This window comes from Stegostoma tigrinum, chromosome 4 (assembly GCF_030684315.1).
Source record: "Stegostoma tigrinum isolate sSteTig4 chromosome 4, sSteTig4.hap1, whole genome shotgun sequence".
Classification (NCBI taxonomy): domain Eukaryota; kingdom Metazoa; phylum Chordata; class Chondrichthyes; order Orectolobiformes; family Stegostomatidae; genus Stegostoma; species Stegostoma tigrinum.
In genome coordinates, this window is record NC_081357.1 from 32,213,325 (window position 1) to 32,235,161 (window position 21,837).

At 41.4% G+C, this 21,837-nt stretch overlaps 1 long non-coding RNA gene across 1 annotated transcript in view; it reads right to left on the reverse strand.

The window, feature by feature from the left end:
- Positions 1 to 2,756: 2,756 nt before the first annotated feature.
- Positions 2,757 to 21,837, reverse strand: part of LOC125452960 (uncharacterized) — an 83,842-nt gene continuing 64,761 nt past the window's right edge. The window contains exons 3-5 of the long non-coding RNA XR_007247641.2: positions 6,151 to 6,229; positions 4,970 to 5,064; positions 2,757 to 4,241 (exon numbers count right to left, since the gene is read on the reverse strand). This is a non-coding gene — a long non-coding RNA (uncharacterized LOC125452960). The remainder of the gene's footprint in view (positions 4,242 to 4,969; positions 5,065 to 6,150; positions 6,230 to 21,837) is intronic.

Below are 21,837 nucleotides of genomic sequence, written 5' to 3' on the forward strand. Positions count from 1 at the left end.
GCAACTCAGGATGTTTTGTTGCATGAACATCACAATATCAGTACAAGTGTTATTTAAAATTGAAGAGTCAAATATCAGACATGTGAAAATCAAATACCTTATTGTGCTGGAAACATCACCAGCATGACTAGTTTAAGCAGATATATAAACATCATTAAACAACCTACACAAACAGAAATCACCCTCAGTTGTGTGCTACAAGGTCTGTAGCACTTCCACCTTGCCAGTTATGGAATACTGTTGCCAGATTTTGAATCAAACAACATAGCAGAACAAAATATTGAAGTGTTTTGATGTTGAGTGTTCAACGTTGTAATTCAATACAAGAACAAAATATCATTATATTCAGGATAGCCAAAGAAAGATAATCGTAAAAACATACTGCAAATCAATTATAGATAGTAAGATCTGCAGGTGCTCGAGTCAGAGATAACACTGTGTGGAGCTGGAGGAACACAACAGGCCAGGCAGCATCAGAGGAGCAGGGGAATTGACGATTCGGCTCGGGGCCCTTCTTCAGACATGACCCTTCTGAAGAAGGGTCCTGACCTGAAGCGTCAACTTTCCTGCTCCTCTGATGCTGCCTGGCCTGCCGGGTTCCTCCACCTCCATGCTGTGTTATCTGCATATCAATTTTGTTTTGTTTCCAAGTCACAACAAATGAATACTCATCAGCAGCAGCGTTTGTTCAGTTCTGCATTCTCCAAACCATTCTGCATTAGAACAGCCTAAAAATTTATGCTCAATTCTTCCGTGGTAGGACTTCCACCCACAACTACCAAAATTGCAGCAGACACCTATTGTCCACTCCATCTCATATAAAGGGCATGATCAGTGTCAGCATGGATAGAAATGTAACAACAGGAGTAGGCGGCTATTCCACCATTCAGTTCAATCATAATTAATATGATCTGTGCCTTAACTTCTACAACTTAGTTCTGTATCACTTAATATATTTGCTTAGTTGAGATGAAAAGTATAAAAGGCACTGCTGAGAATAGAGTAAAACTGCAGTGTGACTGAAGTGAATCTGAACTGAATGGAAGTACAAATGTGTAAAGTATTACTGTAGGATAGAGACAAGTGGAGTAGGATTGGTGATCTTATAACTTATTTTTTAAATTCAGCTTTGAAGTAAGATTTTGGCTTAAGCTTTTGTGCTAATTAATTGAGCACTGATAAGGTATTATATAATTATAATTAGTTGTTTGATTAATTGGATGTGGGGAATAAAGTTAAAATTAAATAGCACAGGATGCTGATATCAAAGAGTTCTCAATTTTGCAATGAATTAAAATCTAATATTGTTCAAAACTGTTTTAAGAATAAATCAAGCAACTATGGACCATTTAATTTAAACTATTTGGGGTGAGCTATTAGAAATGAAATTTCGGGACAAAATGACCAAATGAACAAGTGTAGATTAATTAAGAAAAGTCAGAACAGATTTGTGAAGGGTTACTCATGTTTAATTAACTCGCCGATGCTTTTTAATGGAGTATTGGAGACAGTTCACATATGTAATGTTGTTTATATTGTGTACATGGGCTTTTATAAGGCACTGAATAAGGTGCCATGCAACAGATTTATAAGTAAATGTAGAACCTGTGGAATAAAAGTGATAGTGGCAGCATGGATACAAAGTTGTATGACTAAAGCTGCCCCTGTCTGATTTTGACTTTGCCTCTGTCCCATAAACACCTGCCCCACTCCCAAGCCACCCCATATCATTCAGAAGCTGCTAAAATTCAACCCATGACCTCTGTCCTTACACATCTGTGAAACTGAAACTTACCTTAGTGATAATATTTTTCTGTGTTTGTTTTGCATTTCTTTGAAGTAACCTGAATCTTTTCTTTTATGAAAGCTATGCAAAATCCATAACGTTTGCTAGCCTTCTGATTTTCCTGTTTTCATGAAGTCATTGTGCCATTCCCATTCCAAGTGTGTCAATGTGCCCAGATCAATAATTTTGTTCCTTGTATTTTCTACCATGATTTTAATTCTTGTTGGGAGGATGTCATTGAGCCTTGTGGCCTTTCCATTGTTGAACTCACTTATAGCAATTTCTGCTTCAAGACCAAAGAGTTCAGGGCCTGGGCAATTAACTTGCATGACTGCTTTCCACCTTGTGTCAATGCTAATGTCTTTGCCTCTTTGCCATTTAATTTTTCATATAATCTTACTGCCTCAGCCTGGCTTGAATTGGCTCTGTCAATTGTTGGTCACCTTTAGTTTTAATCACCGAAAATTTCAACCATTTTCCTCAATCTTTGCTTTAACTTTCCAATTCATCTTTTCCAACTCTTCACCTAAAACTTTCAGTCAGATTTCTCTGGCATTATCAGCCTGAGCATGATTGGTCGTAGTTTTTCTATTCTGCGGTACATTCAGAGTTTTCTAATCTCTCTATTCATCTATTTTAAGATCCAACTGTTACTTTCCAGGACAAATCTCTTCCATGTCTTTATTTCTAATAAAGCAACACCCTAGTAACAAAGCTTCGTATTGCTGAGCCAATGACAATAAGTAATCCTGTGTCGGTCAGGATATTGGTGGCATTTGTGGTATAGTGAAGATTATCGAAGATTACAAAGATATCTTGAACAGTGAGTCAGTACTCTGAGGAGTAGCACATGGAGTTTAATTTAGATAAATGCAAAGTATCGTATTTTGGTAAAACATATACTGTTACAAGGACTTATACAATTAAAAGTAAGGCCTTGGGTAGCATTGTATAATAGAGACTGAGGGATTCAGGTATATGTCTTTGAAGATTGCATCACATGTAGGCATGGTGGTTCAGCAAGTATTTGGCGCACTTGCCTTCATTGCTCAGATCTTTAAGTATAGGAATTGGAATGCCATGTTGAGGTTGTACATGACATTAGTGAGGCCTCTTCTGAGGTATTATGTCCAGTTCTGGTCATCCTCTTATAGGAAGGGCATTATCAAGCTGGAGAGAGTTCATAAAAGATTTATCAAGATGTTGGCTGGAATGGAAGTTTTGAGTTCTAGGGAGAGGCTGAATAGACTGGGACCTTTTTCGCTGGAGCATAAGATTTTGAGGTTTAGAGCTTCATCGGTTTTAGATTTAGAGGTTTTTAAAATCTTGAGGAGTACAGATAAGGTGAATGGCAGGTGTCCCTTCCCTCTTGTGGGGATTTCATGGCTGGCAGGCACATGTTCAAGGTGACTTAATTGAAACATATAAAATAATCAGAGGGTTAGATAGGATGGATAGGGAGAGCCTTTTTCCTAGGATGGTGACGGCGAGCACGAGGGGGCATAGCTTTAAATTGAGGAGTGAAAGATATAGGACAGATGTAGTTTCTTTACTCAGAGAGTAGTAAGGGAATGGAACACTTTGCCTGCAATGGTGGTAGATTCGCCAACTTTAGGTACATTTAAGTCATCATTGGATAAGCATATGGACGTACATGGAATAGTGTAGGTTAGATGGGCTTGAGATCGGTATGACAGGTCGGCACAACATTGAGGGCTGAAGGGCCTGTACTGTGCTGTAATGTTCTATGTTCTGTGTTCTATGTGAGAGGAGAAAGATTTAAAAAGGATATGAGAGATAACTTTCTTACAGAGAGAGAGGTTCGTGTGTAGAATGAATTTCCAGAGGAAGCTGTAACTGTAGGTACAGTTACGATGTTTAAAAGGCATTTGGATGGGTACATGAATAGGAAAGATTTCGAGGGATATGGGACAAATGCAGACAGGTGGGATGAATTTAGTTTGGGATTATGATCGGCACGGATTGGTTGACCTGATGGTGCTGTTTTCGTGCTGTATAATTCTATGGCTCCATATTAGGTATTTTTCCAATGTGGCAGTTAGTTGCAAAACAATGTCTGACTTAACATGCATTAAGTATTTACCACTCAGGGCCTGTTGACATTTGCAGCAGTGCAACAAGAAAGATGGCACAAATGCACATGGAGGACCAAGAACTCTTAACAGGTAAGTTCTTAAGAAACCATCGGTGTTCTGAGAAAGGGTCACTGGACTTGAAATGTTAACTCTGATTTTTTCTTCACAGATGCTGCCAGGCCTACTGAGCTTTTCCAGAAACTTCTGTTTTTGTACCTGATTTACAGCATCTGCAGTTCTTTTGGTTTTTATAAGGTAAAATCGAGAGATTGACACAAGGAAATGATGTTCATTTGAGGAGCTGGCATGGTGAGCGATAGGCCTTCTTCTGTGCCATAAGTCTTCTTTAACTTTGTGATCTAGGGAAAGAAGCCATGATTATAAGTTTGGATGTTAAAGTTGAACACAGTATGAAATCAGGACTAGTTCCCAGGTTACAAATAATTGTAATTAATCTTTCATGCATACCTTACTGTGTATTGTTCCTCAGAATTAGCTGTAAGTTACTTCACAACACATCAAAGCAGAAATTTCCAATACCAGTAGGACTTGCAATTCTAGACTGGGAATCACCCTGCCCTTTAATTTTACAAGTTGGGACTGGCCTGCTCTGTCTAAACAATTTCATTGACCCAATTACCATAACTGTTGACAAAACAGCAGTGTGGCCTCAAAGAACTATATGACAACATAAATTATATTATCCCGGCGAGCGAGGAGTAGGTCCCAGGCTGACTCTCCCCACCTGGACTCGCAGGCTGAGCCAAGGCTCCAGGTCAGCCACTAAGTCCAGACACATGAAGGAGAGGATACATTGACAAAAGGGTCGGCAGAGAGTCCTGACTGGCTGCACCACCTGTAAGAGTGCCAGATGGGAAACAGGAGATAGGAAACCTACGCATCCCCAGGCCCATGGTGCCAGCTCGGCCATGGTAGTCGCAATTATGACAGTGGCACTGGTCGGTAACTGAGACCCCAGAGCCCATTACAGGGACCTAGGAGCCTTTTTTAGAGACTTGGGCTGATGGCTGGCTATAGCCGGTTCATGAACACCAGCTGGCAACAAAAAGACACAACCAATACTCACTCATCTCAATCCACACGGACAAGGAGAACCATCACTTCGACTGGGACAACACCAAGATCCTGGGACAAGCTTAGCAGAGACAAGCACGAGAATTCCTGGAAGAATGGCACTCCATGAAGCATGCTATTAATAAACACATTGAACTCGACTCCATATACACTCCACTAAGGAGGAAATCCTGAAGTGAGGTAATCCATTGCAACAGACCCCAGAGTTTAGAAATCAGGTGGGAAAACACACTGACGCTTCATCAGAGGCTGCACTGAGGATGTTACCAAGCACAGTAACTAAGCATCTGCGGAACAACAAACCAGCTCGGTGAGCCAATCAACCTCAACACCCACAACCCAAGCTACAGATCTACCCCAAAACATTAAAAACATTTGATAAGGTATCATATATCAAGCTACTAAGGTAAATTAGAGCCCATAGATAGATGGAGGATTGTCTAACGAGTGGAAGACAGAGATTTGGGATGGGCCTTAGGGGTGTATTTTCAAGATTTCAACTAGTGACAAGTGGAATGCCATAGTGATTTCAGTGCTGGATTCACAATTATTTACATTATATATTAATGACTTGGATGAAGCCATGAATATGCCATCAAGGCAAATGGTGAGGATGACATGAAGTGTCTACAGAGGAATATAGATAGGTTAAGTGAGTTGCAAAAACTTGGCAGATGAAATATAATGTGGGAAAATGTGAGATGTTTAAAAATTTATTCTTCAACTGGGACTGGGATTTCAAGTATTTCCATTGAAGATTACCGCGTGTCCCCTTGATCATGAATTAGATATGATAACTATATCATTCTCTAAAGAAGGGACTGTACCTTAACAAACTAGATGACCTTCAAATCATTATTTTGTACATTAAGGTATATTTAACGAATGAATGTTATGGTATAGCCTTTTGACCATTACCTTGCACATTAAGGTTTGGTGAAAAATTTAAATTGATGTAATTTATTTCAGACCAGTTGCTCGCCAGGCCCAAATTGGCCAAATTAGTTCCCCCTTAACAAACATCTGCACCAAGGCCTCAAATTTGTAAAATGTTTGTCCCATACATTATAGAATGCCAGGCAAATTTTGGGATGAACTATCAATAGCACTCGTTGCCAGTTTGTCAGTTCATCAATAAAAGGAGTCTTCCGACAACAAAGCGTCCATTCTTACCTGGTCATAAATGTAATGAATTGCTCCACATTCAACAGTCCAGTGATTTCTGTTTCCACTCTGTTTGTATTCAGTGAACCTGAGAAAATTGGAAAATTCACGGATGAGAAAAGTCAATTCAGCCTATTGAAAGTGGCTCATGTAGAACACTTACTGTCTGAGTTTGGTATTGAGTTACATTTTGAATATTCCCCTTGCAGTTAATATATTTTGAGAGATACTTGTATCACAGACATAAAGCGTGTTGATAAGTTTACGGTGCTAATATAAGCCCATGCTAATCTTGGCTGTGCTTCTCACTAGAATGAATTTTACATTAATTGAGAAAATCGGTACACTGCAACAATCAGTCCCGCATGTATGAACTTGAGCAATGCAAATAAACACTTTACAAATGTTAAATGCTTGTTTGGCAGCAAGTGCAGATAAATATATATATTTGAAATGTTCATTTAAATCAATTTGAAGCTAGGCATCATTCTTATTTGCTGAAAATGTGATCTGATAAGTGAGGCTGAGGCCATTTAATACAATCAACAGTCTATTTCCTTCACAGGTGATCTTTAAGAATTGAGAAAGAAACAGGAGCACGATGAAGGAGAGTGAATTAAAATCAAATCAGGTCAAGAAACAGGAGCAAGATAGGCCTTTCAAGACCCTTGAAACCTGCTTCCCAATTCAATGGAATCAGGGCTGATACTCACAGTTTTCTCAACACCCCTTCATGCTTTTAACACAAAAAAAGAAATTCATCAAGTGAGAGGCTAAGAAAATTGCATTAAGAAAAAATATATAAAGAACATTTATAAGCTAGCAATGTTTTAAACCTGAAAGAAGAGTTTACTGTGTGCAGGAATGGAATAGTTTAAATCATTCGCTAACTTGTTACTGATTGATGCAATATGAAGAGTTATCACTTAAATGGAGAATTGTGTGATTAATTATGAACCCTAACTTTATGTGGTAAATATTTTTGGGAAACTAATGTGCAAATTTATCAAATTATTAAAAATAACCAGAGGAGTTATGTTGAAATGCTTTTTGTGCAACGCAAGTGGTGGAGCAGAGAAAGTCAACCAGCTTTGGAGATTTTTAATTCATCAACATTCTCTTCATCCCTTGAAGTTGTTGGACACCATATAATAATAGTGGGGTGGCACACTGATATTTAGTTAACCAAACGTTGGCTCTATTGTTGTGAGTTTCGTTAGGCATCCACTTACCATGGTCTACAGAACAGGAAGGTCTTAGTTAGATATTTCTGATGGCCAATTTTATGGAGAGTGATATTCCCCAAAATATTCTTCTGGCTGCTGGCTGAAGACTTTCAGCCATTTCCAGTAGGAAAACAGCAATGTACATACCAACTGCGGTCAGCACTGCCTTTCTTGTTATTTCAGCTTCTGAGCTCTTCCTGACAGTATTGCCTGATCTTTGTTTCCAAATGAGCTGGGCAGCAGCATTGATAACGTAAGAATAATACCAATGTTGTATTTGGGTAGGAATGCCATTTGTATCCTTTGTTACAGATAGAGACATAGAGAGAGAGAAAGAGAGCAATTCAGATGGTCTAACTCAAGGTTCCCATTAGTGCATGGAGCAATTGATGCAACAAAAGTGCCACTTACAATCAAAAAACAAGCCCATCAATGATATGAGCATAAAAGTCTTTAATTTCTTTTTATGCTAATCCTGATCACATATTGGATGCCAAAGATGGTATACCATGGTACCAGATATCATGTTTTTAATTAGTGGAAAATTCACCATAACAATTCTCATGGCCAAAACCATGTATCTTAACCACTACATCTCTATCCTGGTGTTTCAACGAGCCTCTCCTGTTTATGATATTTAAAGTTTCATCTTCTAGGATGTGGGTGGGATGGGTGTAGCAATTTCATTTATACACTTACTCTGGCATTTCAAAGTTAAACTAAAAAGGGAAGCTTTTCCTTTGGGAGCTGATCTGGCAAGGTTAGAAGCAAGTGAATAATACGACACTTACTTAAATGGATGTGTACACAAGCTGATGAGAGTTTCATTTAAATGAAATATCTTTGAGATTAGCAAAAGCCTCATTGACAGGTTGTGAGGGTTTATAAAGTCATTATTCAGTGCAATTGGTGATTGTAGGAGTTGGTGAATTGACCTAAAGCCAGATGTTGAGAGAGAAAGAATAAAATAGTTGAAGACATGGGTGAAGGTTCATGAGGAAAATAATCCAGTCCACCTCTCACCTTTAAACAAACAGAAAGAGAAATAGCAACATAAATATTACTTCAGTAAATTTGCTTGCAATGGAATTCATCCAAAAATATCCTAATTGGACACAACTCTTTGAGTAAATGTTTCAGGTCCACCCGAGATTTTAGCATGATGGGCAGGAAGCAAAAATTCAGTTTCAATTGACAATTGGCATCCCTCTTTCAACGTCTGAGCTTTACCGTCAAAATTGGAAGAGTTGTCCGACAGAATAGTCAAGCAACAGTCTGGCATTATCCATGGAATCACATCTCAAAAGCAATGTCTTTGACACCATCAACATCATCCTTTGGCATGTTCTGACCCATAGGTAGCACAATGTATATATTTGGGCAGGAGTTTCCCTAGGATTCCCCCACATTGATTCTAGGCCCTATGTTGCCTCATGGCATCAGCTCAAATACTGTCAAGGAGATCTCCGGCTGATTACTACCTCCCTCCCCCTTTAAGTGACTAATCTGTACTCCTGTCCTTTGATGACCAATTTGGAGAAGCACGGATCAACACAAGGGCATGGAATAGACTCAGGATGGTGGGAATTCAATCTTCACCATCAAGAGTAGTCCAGCCACACCTCTGCTTAGCTTTTCTGGCCAAGTCAGAAAGGGTGTAACTACCAGTCCGGGCCTATGGCAGGACATGAAGGAGCCAACAAGAGGAAAAATTGACTTGCCCTTGTCCTCACCAATCCATGAATTTGTCCACAACCATATCATTAGAAGAGCTTACTCCCAGGTCCTTGTGGAAGTGAAATCACATCTTCACACTGAAGATACGCTCCATCATGTTGTGTGGTACTGTCACAATACTGAACAGAACAGGCCTTAAACAGATGTAACAACTCAAGACTGAGTACTTATAACATGCTGTGGGCTATTAACAATAGCAGAAATGTGTTCAAACACAATATGCAACCTCATGATAAGGCACATGTCCAACACGCTACCATTATCATCAAGACAGAGGATTAACCTTGGTTCAATGACAAATGCAGGAGAATATGCCAAAAGCAGCACCAGAGAATCCCGACAGTATGGAAGCAGGCCATTCAGCTCATCAAGTCCACAGTGACCCTCCAAAGAGCGACCCACCCAGACCTACTCCATGGCTAACCCTCCTAACCTGTATATCCCTCGAAGCTTAGGGGTAATTTAGCATGACCAATCCACCGAACCTGAACATCTTTGGACTGTGGGAGGTAATTGGACGACCTGGATGAAAATCATGCAGACGTAAGAAGAATGTGCAAACTCCACACAGGCAGTCACCTATGGATGGGATCAAACCCAGTTCTCTGGTGATGTGAGCCAGGGACCTGGTTCAATTCCACCCACTCAGCCACTGTGCTGGCCCTAAAAGTTTTACCAAAAAATAAAGTGTAAAACTGGTGTAGCTATAGCACAGGATGGCTTGGATTCTGATTGTTGGAAGCAGCATGCAACAAGTCAATGTGAATCCACAACTGATGAATTATATCGAAGATCTGCAATCCTACCACATTTAGTCATGAAAAGTGGTAGACAATTAAATAACAATCAGAAATTGTGGTTCTGAATAACATCCCCACCCACAATGACAAGGGAATCAAACACATCAATTGCACCTATTAACAGCCAGATGTGCTGAGTAGGTAATCCATCTTGACCTCCTCCTGATATTTCCCAGTTTCACAGATGTAAGTTAATATGCTTCACATAAAATCAAGCAACACCTGAAAACTCCAGCCACTTCAAAGGTAATGAGCCCTGACACTATTCCAACAATAGTACAAAAGACTTAGGCTCCAAAATTTGATGTACCCCAGCCAAGCTCTTCCAGTAGAATCATAACAGTGACATCTACCCATCAGTATGGAAGATTGACCAGGTATATCCTCGACACGAAAAGCAGAACAAATCCAAACTGGCCAAGTCCAGCCTTTTTAGTCTATACTTGATCAGCAGTGGAGTGATGGAAGAGATTGTTGATGCTTCTATCAAGCAGCACTTGCAAAGATAAGACATGCTGATTGGCTGTGGCAGAACCAAAATTGAAATCCATTCAGCTCCTGACCTCAATGGTGGAAACATTGACAAAACAGTTGAACTGTATATGTGAGATGAGAGTGAATGCCCTTGACATAAGGCAATGTTCAATTAAATAAGGCATTAAGGAGCCCATTTGAAAATGGGAACTAGAGGGACAACTCTCTGCTGGTTGGAATCATGCCTAGCACAAAGGAAGATAGATGTGGTTGTTGGATCTCAATCATCTCAGCTGCAGGATGTCACAGCAAGATGCCCTCAAGTTATTGTCTCAGGCTCAACCATCTTCAGTTGTTTCATCAGCAACCTTGTCTTCACTGTAAGGACAAAAGTGGAGATGTTTCTGAGGATTGCACAAAGTACAGCATCATTCATGAATTCTCAGATATTGAAGCAATCCGGGTCCATGTACAATAAGATTTTGATAACATGTAGACTGAGAAGTGACAAGTAATATTTGCGTCACACAAGTGCCAGCAAATGACCATTAAAGAAGGTAAATGGTATGTTGGCCTTCATTGCAAGAGGTTTTGAGTACAGGAGCAGGGGTGTGTTGTTGCAGTTATACAGGGCCTTGGTGAGGCCTCACCTAGAATATTGTGTGCAGTTTTGGTCTCCTTTTCCGAGGAGGTACACACTTTTTCTCAAGAAAGTGCAGTGAAGGTTGACCATTTTGATTCTGGGGATGGGGGTTCTGACATATGAGGAAAGATTGACTAGGTTGGGATTGTTTTCACTAGAGTTCGGATGAATGAGGGGAGATCTCATAGAGGCTTATAAAATTCTAAGGGGACTGGACAGGGTAGATGCAGGGAGGATGTTCCCAATGTTGGGTGTGTCTGGAACCAGGGGCCACAGTATGAGGATTCGGGGTAGATGATTTAGGATGGAGATGAGGAGGCATTTATTCACCCAAAGCGTAGTGGATCCTGTGGAATTCATTACCACAGGAAGTAATTGATGCCAAAACATTGAATGTACTCAAGGTGCACCTAGACATAGCACTTGGGATGAATGGGATCAAAAATTAAGGGAAGAAAACAGAATCATACTATTGAGTTGGGCAATCAGCCATGATCGTGAAGAATGGTGGCGCAGGCTTGAAGGGCCAAATGGCCTCCTCCTGCTCCATTCTTCTATGTTTCTCAACAAGAGAGATTCTAACCAATGCCCCTTGATGTTCAAAGACATTGCCGTGGCTGAATTCCCCACTATCCTGGGGGTTGGTTAAGAGAGACCAGAATCAAAACAGGACCAGCCGCGTAAGGACTGAACTCTACCAAATGGTAAGTAAGACATTTGTATGGCTGTACCTTGTGGGCTTTTGTTAAAGTAAAGTTACATAATTTTTTGCCGGGTATTTTACTGTGATGCCTAGCGAGAACGCTTGCTGCATCTTAGCAAACTCATCTCATGAACTACTTACCCCAGGCCTATAAATTTTTTTCCAGCTAATTTGAGTCCCATTTTTCCATACTTCATTCCCTAAATAACCTGTCATTCAGTAAATATTCACAGAAAAACTGGCATCCGTTGCACCCACCATTTAGTGTGTGACACAATGATGATTAAGGGAGTAGAGGAGGATGGGAAAGAAATGTTCCTTTACGTTTGCTTTTTTAAAAAAAATTCATTCCTTGGGATTATCCGTTTCTTCTGCCTCTTGTAATAAAGGCTAACTTAACATCAGCCTTCCATAATTTATTGATGAGGATATTCATGTCCAATTGTACATCTATACTTTCTAATCTTTTACCTCATTAGAAATGCTCTATGCAAATACTCTGCACCAACATCTCAAATCGGAAGTTTACATCTCATGCTTGATATTTTTTCACAGAGCACATCCATGCCTCATGTTTTATCTAATTAACCAGACTGAGAAGTAGCAGGAGAAAGAGAGAGGAACAATAAGAGCATGGTCAGTGATATAAGGCTCAAGGCGGTTATAGCTGCGGACAAGCAAGCAGTGCATAAAGAGGGGAAATAGGACATTTAGCATCTTTGACCAGTCTGCAAATGCATTGCAGCTATCTGCAGATGGATGAAAAGCAGTGCAGAAAAACTCTTCACATGCCTTGAGCAGCCAACCACTACATCTGCCACCTCCTGCAGATAGGTTGGCAGCTGCACAGCTTGGAAGGCAATGCTATTGTGGTGTTAAAGATTACAGTGGTACTGAACTTGTTTGGAAAGAGATAGAAAGCTTGGCGGTGTGATGTAAAGATAAGAATCTCTCCCTCAACATCAGCAAAATAAAAGAGCTGATCATTGACTTCAGGCAGCAAAGTGGAGGGCATGTCCCTATCTACGTCAGTGAAGCTGAGATGGAGATAGTCAATGATGTCAAATCGCTACAAGTGATGATCACCAACTACCTGGTCCACCCACGTGAATGTTACGGTCAAGAAAGCACAGAAACACCTCTAGTTCCTCAGGAGGCTAAGAAAATTTGGCAAGTGCATAAAGACTCTTAACAATTTTTTATATGTGCAGCATAGAAAGCATTCTGTCCAGATACATTACGGCTTGGTATGGCAATGGCTCTGTCCAGGACTGTAAGAAACTACAGAGTTATGAACTCAGCCTAGTCCATTATGTGAGCCAACCTTCCATCTGTTGCCTCCATCTATACTTCTCGCTGCCTTGGGAACGCAGCCAACATCATCAAAAATTCCTCCCACCCTCGTTATAATTTTTTTCAACCTTCTCCATTGGGCAGAAGATATGAATGCTTAAACAGATTGAACAATAGCTTCTTCACTGCTGTTATCAGGTTTCTGAATGGGCCTCTCAAATTTTAAATGTGGTATTGACCTTGCTCTTTGAGTACCTTCTTTACAACCATAACATTGTATTCCTTGCTCTGTCCTATAACCCTACGTGCATTGTATGGTATGATTTGTCTGTACTGTACTCAAAACAAAACTTTTCACTGTACCTCGGGACATGTGACAATAATAAATCAAATCCAAACAAATCCTTTCAAACTTCAAAGTGGGACAATGCAGCATCTCCTTATCAGTAGAACACAACCATATTTATGAAACAAAAGTAGAGAATGTTGGAGAAACTCAGCAGCATCTGCAAAGAAAGAAACAGAATTAATGTTTCAAGTTGGATTTGTCTCTTCTTCAAAACTGTCAGGCATGCTGAGCACTTTTTTGTCTTTATTTTAGATCTATACTATCCATGCAATTTTGGTTTTAGTTGACAACATTCATGAATTTGTCAATGTCTTTCTTAGGGAAGGCAACATAGTTTGCCCAATTCACAATGGGTACAGGCAGCCAAGTTGTCAAACCATTCGATTTGTAGCTATCATTATGTTTCCATGGGGCCATCAACTGTACACATGAAGCGCTGTTTATTGAGCCTGCTGTTTGCCCGCAAGAAATAAGCAAGAAGAAATGTTCACATGGGTACATAAGCACCTTGCCTATAATATGAGTTACAGATGGAGATGGGAATTCCCACAACTATGAGTATTGAAATGCAATCCTTGTTAGAATATGTTGTGTTGAAGATGTAAGACATTAAATGCTTCAGATTGAAAAGAGCTACAGCTAATGTAATTCAGTAAAGACTCATATATGTGCGCTTGATATTTCTCTGAGGTATTCACCCACAAGGCACCTTTTATGAGACTGTAACATTATCTCTCCCAGACTTTGATGAAAATCTTTGAAACGTCTATGTCCTTCTAGTTATGATGACAAGTCGGTGAACTCCCAGTGCAACAGTTGAATTTTGTATCTCGCTTTAATCATATGGATATGAAGCATTGGAAAGACAGCACTATCTACCATGTCAGTCCCCTGCAGAACATCAATCTTGTTGCAGCATTGCATCCAGTCTCTCACACCAGCCATTGGAAGCGTACCACAGCCAGTCAAGTTACCCTGCATCTGCACCACATGAAAATATGATGAAGGACTTAAGGTTTGTACAAAGTTAAGATGCAGATATAAGAAGTAATTAAGAGGATTAATGTAATGTTGTCATTTGTAGCAAAGGGAATGGAATTTAAAAATAAGGAAACTTTGCTCCAGTTGTAAGGATAATTGATGACACCACATGGGAAGTATTGTTTCTTCCATTTAGAAAGGATGTAATGTGAGAGAAGAAACTGAGAATCTTCACTTGCCTGAGGGGTAAAGTTACTATAGTCCCACACTCATTTTAGAGAGAGACAACTGGTAGTGAGTTTAACCTGAGAGTCACCACACTTCAGGCAAGGTTGAGAAGGCAGAATCTTCAATATACACCTCAGCAAGTGAACCTATGTTAGTCATACTCTGCATCAAATAGCAGCCACACAGCCACCTGAGCTAAGCAACCCCCTTACTCAGCTGGTAGCAGGGATGGTGCTGTTATCTTAGCAAGAAAGATTGGACAGGATCTAAATGTTTTCATTTGAATCTAGAAGAATGAGAGGTGATCTTACTGAAACATAAGCTTCTGAAGAGATGAGATATGTGGATGCTGAAAAGATGATTTCCCTTGTGCGAGACACTGGAGTTAACAAACACTGTTTAAAAAATAGGGGGCTATCCTTTTAAGATGGTGATGAGGTGGATTTTGTTTTCTCTCAGAAGGTGATGAATCTTTGGAAATCTCCTAACCAGAGAGTGATGGATGTGGTGTCCTTGAACAAATTTAAGGTACAGGTAGCTTCTTTACTACCTGCACCTTAAGCAAGCGAGTAAACATAAGGCTGAAATATGGAAAAGCCGCTAGCAAATCAGCTATGATCTTATCAAATAGAAGAGCAAAACTAAAGAGGCATTCTAAGGGTGAGAGAGGACCTTGTAGCAGGCTCCCCATCCTCAAAATGTCAATTTAGTTTTATCAGGAATCTCAGACCCACAGTGGTCCATGAGAAATTGTGTGGGTGTGGAGGAAAGCAGGAATAAAGATCATGACCAATGACTCTGTTCATTCCCAACAGTTTGTGTTTAATGGGTGTGGAAGGAATCAGGAGCAGTCATCAAAGAAGCAGCAAGGAGGGAAAAATCTTGATATACTAATGAGAAAGTAATGGGTTTTATTGCCCTAATCTGGCCTAACAGAATCGTGGAGGAGGATATGTAAATTCTGCCTGATGATTTTCACATACTTCATTACAATGCTTCAAGATGAGTTAAAAACACAATGTTTAAGATACCAATGATATCAGACGGTGGCTGACTTTCTTCTAGTTAATTTGAATAAATTGTTACAATCACTACTGTGAGTGGTCATCATGAAGGAATTTTAGTTAATCAAACCCATGCTGATAATATGCATGTTAAAATAACAGATTTTGCTATTTTGCTTCCGCTGTGAGTTTGGAACTACACGTTACAACCGCTTGTTCTACTTATTGTTGTAGTGATTGTAATGAGGTCAGCCAGGTGGGCCCATGGACTATGAGTTCCCTGATTGTGGCTGTTACTCTGATCCAATCAGGGAGCCCTGACTTACAGATAACAACAGAAGTGTCAGAGGCTCTGTTGACTCTGACAGCCAGCTCTGAGGGAGCTGGTTAAGTGTCAATGGCTCTTTGCATGTAAGTAAAGGGTGGCTTGGTGGTGGGATACTGGTATTTATGGAGTTATTTCAGTGGTGATGAGAGAAAAGCATGCTCTTGAAGAAACTTGATTGCAAAATTTGTCTTTGAGTTGAAGTAAGCATTTCTGGCATCACTCTGTTAGAAATCTTGACTTGTTCCATCCTGCTGCTGAAGACTGTGCCCAGCACGCAGAATGAATGTATTATGGCCTATCCTGAAAAGAAGGACTCTAGGTCAGCCCATAGCAAGACGGCACAACAAAACTGAGCCTTGGTCAAATGGTTAAAATTTTCTTCAGGGTCTGGGTCAGCAAGCCATTGTAGTTGCCACCAATGTACAGTCTTCAAGATAGCAAAGGAGTCTCACTTGACCTAAATTGAGTAAGAAAACTCATGGGCCAATACCCAGGAGAATGCATACCCTGGAAAGTTGACCTACATCTCATCTGGAACAGTTAAATTGGTCAGCAACATTCAAATCAGAACCAAAGTAAACATCTGGTTAAATGGTCAGCTCGTTCTAATGGAGGTCAACACCTGCACAGCCATTTCAGTGACTGCAGAACCCGTCTTTAACAAAATTTGTATTAGAGATAATAGGAACTGTAGATGTTGGAGAATCCGAGACAACAAGGTGTAGAGCTGGATGAACGCAGCAGGCCAAGCAGCATCTTAGGAACAGGAAAGCTGATGTTTCAGGCCTGGGCCCTTCATCAGAAAATTTGCTCCGGATTCTAATCATTATGTCTGCGCAAGACATCAGCTGGACTGAGAACTTGTACCAGGCAGGGTTTGCACATAAAAGGTACATTTTTGGTTCTAGTCTCTTCAGAATCAGTTGGTTCAGTTACCACTGACTGTAGTAAAAGGCTCAGGCCCCAGGCTTGATGGGGAGAAATTGGTTGAAAAAGATTTGCCTAGATTGGCTTCATATTTTTCAATTAGAAAGTAGCTGATTGAGTGAAGCCCGAATTAAATACCCCGACATTTTTCAGGAAAATCCAAGGACTATCAAAGGAGCCAAAGCTATCCTGCATGTTGACCAGGAAGCAATTCCATGATTCTGCAAGGCCTGCCCAGTACCATTTACCTTACGGGCAAAGATAGAGGCAGAAATCAGAAGGCTAGAAAATGAAGGAATCATTAAAACAGCTCAGCTCGCAGAATAGACCTGACAGGATGCTTCACCTTTTTTGGGGATTTTAAACATATGGTAAACTGCTTTTCACAGCTGGATAAATACCCAATCCCTCACATAACGAATTTATACTCAAATCTGGTAGGGGGAGGCTGAGCTGACCTTTATGAAGTTGGAAATGAGCCATGCATGTTTGCAATTGTAGTTATGTAAGAATTCCCAGAAGTATGCTACAATTAATACAGTTTGTACCAATATACAAGGCTGACATTTGGGGTATTGTCAGCCTGTGGCATTTTTCAGCAGATTATGGAAAGCATTTTACAAGGTCTACCCCATTTGCTGTTTATCTAGATAAAGTGCTAATAACTGTGAAGGAAAAACTGGGTAAAACATGTTGGAAGATAAAGTGTGGGCAAACAAAGGTGCCCTGGCTCCCACATCTCTACCAGAGCTTAAGTCGTTATTGGGCTGGGTGAATTATTATGGAAAGTTCATACAAAGATTGGCCTCCATCTGGGCATCTTTGCTTCAACTCCTTAAAAACAGGCAGCCTTGGAAATGGTTGTGTGGCCAAGCCATAGATTTCAGGGAAATGAAGAACTACCTATCTTCTTATGAGGTGTTAGTACACAATGATCTCAAGTGAGATCTGGTATTGACATGTGATGCCTCCAACTGTGGCATCGAGGTGATATTAGCTCATAACTGGGCCAATGGAGAGGGACACCAAATGTTGTGCACATCCAGGCCAATGCTGTACACAGACTGCACTAAGTGAGAGAGGCACTTTACTTCTGGGTTCAAAATTTGGTGTAAAAACCATGGGAATGGCCCTGCATGGGTAACAGGCATGGTTGACACAAGGTCAGGTTCAGAGACGTGTCAATTTCAGATTGATGCAACAATATTGAATAAAGCAGGGAGGCCATATGAAAGCTGCAAACTTGCAAACGGTGCAGGAGTAAAAACTGCTCTTTTCCTTGACAACCTTTCCAACTGTTCCAGAAGCCATGGGTTCTCCCTTTCCATCAAGCGTTGAAGATATTTCAAAATCTGAGATGGACATGGCGGATGTTGCCGCCTCGATGTCTTCGCCGCCTGAAGAAAAAATTAGTTTCTTTTGAGATGCTACAGGTGCCAGAGGCGAGATAATGTGAACTGCATACCGCCCATATCAAAGTCAGAGTTGGATTAACTTGACCCAGTGTTAAAATGCCCCACAAGGAGCTACAAAACAAAAAAGAATTGGCCTATGTCCTTGGACTCAGAGAGGGATGGAAGTAATGATTGTAAAGGTAGACCATGTAGAATATGTGTTTCCTGATTGGGCTCTTAATCTGATTCAATCAGGGAGCCCCGGCTGACAGACAGGAACAGGAATGTAAAAGGTTCTGTTTCATCTGAGAGCTGGCTCTGACCACGATGGATCAGTATCAAGGACACTCTACAGGTAAGTAAAGGGTGACTTTGTGACATGAAACTTGTCTCTGTGGAATTATTTCAATTGTGTTTTCAGAAAACTTTGTGTAATTAGATGTCTTTAGAGAAAGGGGCGTGAGTTTCAGTGAAAGCGGGCCACGGTTACTCTATTATACTCTATAATGAAAATGATCAAGTGAGAGGTCATAGCGATGATATTCATTGTGCTTTCCAAACAACATTGTGGTTTTACAAAACAGGAATATTGCTGAAAAGAGAAATACATTGCCATACATTGGGCATTATCAGGGTGAATGCAATCATCTCAATTTATACTGCAGGAGAAAAGGGTGCTGATTGGTTCACAAATCTGCTCCAGATTATTTAACAAATTGCAATAGTCTAGGGACAGCTTGGGAAAAATCCTCTACATAGTTTAGTCAAACTGGCAAACTGTAGTTTTTGGAGGCCAACCATCTCAGCTCTGGGATATCTCTGCAGGAGTTCCTCAAGGTACTGTCTTACACCCAACCATCTTCAGCTGCTTCATCAATGACCTTCTCGCCATCATTTGGTCAGAACTGGGGATGTTTGCTAATGATTGCTCAATGTTCAAGACCATTTGTGACTCCACTGACACTGAAGTGGCCCCTGTCAGAATGTAGCAAGGCCTGGCCAATATCCAGGCTTGGGATAACAAATGGCAAGTAATATTTAGACCAGATAATGATGATCTGCATCAACAGAGAATTTATCCAGTGCTCCTTTGACATTCAATCGCATTACCATTGATAATCAATGTCATGAAGGTACTATTGACCAGAAATTGAACTAGTCTAGCTATACAATACAATGGCTACAAAAGCACATCAGAGGCTAGGCAACAAGTAACTCAAATCCTGTCTCCGACCATCTACAAGGCATAACAGGTGTGCGATGAAATGCTCCCCACTTGCCTGGAGAAGTGCCGCTCTGAAGTCTCTCAAATGTTGACACCATTCAGGACAAAGTTGCTAACTTGATTGACACCCCCACATTGTTTTTGACATTCACTGCATCCACCACCATCAGTGTATGTTGTCTGTAAGATGCAAACCCACCAAAACTCCTTGACAGTACTTTTGAACCGGCAAACTCTACCATCTCAAAGCACAAGGGCAGTAGATGCATGAGAACACCACCATTTGGAAATCCCCTCCAAGAACATACCATCCTAATTATTTTTGATATTAGTCGCCTCAATTTTTCTGCCCCTCTCACCAAATCCAACCTGTCTCTCGTCGAACTGACTGCACTTGGATCTAACCCAAGCTTTGTTATTAAGCCTGCCAATAAGAGTGGTGCTGTTGTAGTCTGGTGTACTGACATTTTCCTTGTAGAGGCTAAGCACCAGCTCTCAGATATCTCTTCCAACTTTCCTCTGGACCATGACTCCACCATGACACATCAGGCCATTATAACTACTACGGTAACTGATCTCATTTCTTTCAGTGATCTCCCCCTTCACCCACGCTCCCCCCAACCCACCTCCACCCCCACTTCCAAGCTGATAGTCCCCCAGCCCCACACAGTTTGCTTCTACTTGCTCTTAAAAATCCGCAAACAGGGCTGCCCAGGCAAACTCATCGTTTCAGCCTGCTATAGCCCCACAGAACCCATTGCTTCAGACCTTCAGTCTTCTCTCCCCGACCCAATCCCAGTCCACGTACATGCATGTCCCCTCTGATGCCTTACGCTGGTTTCAAAATTCCCAGTTTGCTGGTTCCAGCCACCTCCTCTTTACCATGGACGTGCATTCCCTTTACACATCCATTCCCCACCAGGAGGGTCTTAGGGCTCTCTGCTTCTTTCTGGAGCAAAGATGTCAACCATCCCCACCGACCACCACCCTCCTCGGATTGGCCAAGCTTGTCCTCACCCTCTTTTAACTCCTCTCATTTTCTTCAGGTAAGCGGGATGGCCATGGGTACCTGCACGGGCCCTAGTTATGTCTGTCTCTTCATGGAGTATGTGGAATATTCTTTGTTCCGGTCCTATTCCAGCCCGCACCCACAACACCTTCTCTGATATATTGATGATATCATCGCTGCTGCTTCCCTCTCTCATCTGGAATTGAAAAACTTCCTCAATTTTGCCTCCAATTTCCACCCTGCCCTCACTTTCACATGGTCTATCTATGACTTCTCCCTTCCCTTCCTCGACATTTCTGTTTTCATTTCTGGAGATAGGCTGCCCACTAATATCCATTGAAAGCACACTGTCTCTCACAGCTACTGGACTATACATCCCCGCACCCAAATTCCTGTAAAGACTCCATCTCATTCTCTCAGTTCCTCTGTCTCCATCGTATATGTTCAGATGAGGCCAACTTCGACAAGGGAGCTTCCAAAATATCCACCTTCTTCCTCAACCAAGGATTCCTCAGCTCAGTGGTCGACAGGGCCCTCAACTGGGTCTGACCCATCACCCGCACTTCTGCCCTCATCCCTTCTCTTCCCTCCACAACAGCGATAGGGTTCCCCTTATCCTTACCTACCATCCCACCCGCATCCACATCCAGAAGATCATCAGGTGCAATGTCCTCCACCTCCAACAAGATGCCACCACCAGACATATATTCTCCTCTCCTCCCTTGTCCACCTTCCACAGGGACTGTTACCTCAGGAACACCCTGGTTCACACTTCCTTCACCCCCAACTCCCTCCACAGCCCTAAGGCACCTTCCCCTGTAACCAGCGGAGGTGCAACACCTGCTCATTTACCTCCTTCCCCCCACCCAAGGGCTCAAACATACCTTCCAGCTGAAGCAGCACTTCACCTGCACTTCCCAGAATCAAGCCTATTGCATTCACTGCACATAATGTGGTCTCCTGTACATTGGAGAAACAAATGGGTGCCTGGGTGACCTGGGTGACCGTTTCACAGAACATCGACATTCACCTTTTGCCTGTCACTTTAACACACCACCCTGTTCCCTGACCAATGTCTCTGTCTCTGGCTTGCTGCAGTGTTGTAGCGAAGCTCAGTGCAAACTGAGAGATCATCACCTCATTTTTCACTTGGGGACACTTTAGCCCTCTGGACTCAGTGTCAAGTTCAATTATTTTAGGGCCTAGACTCTCCCATGTCCCAGCACCCTACCCCACACACCAGGCCTTGTTACCACACAGCCTGCCATTACACATCCCCTGTTGTTAGTCACTAACAGTCCCATGAACAACTATTCGCCTTCCCAGCCTGATCATTACCAGCCTTGTCTGTCTAACTACTTTTCTAACTCTTTAG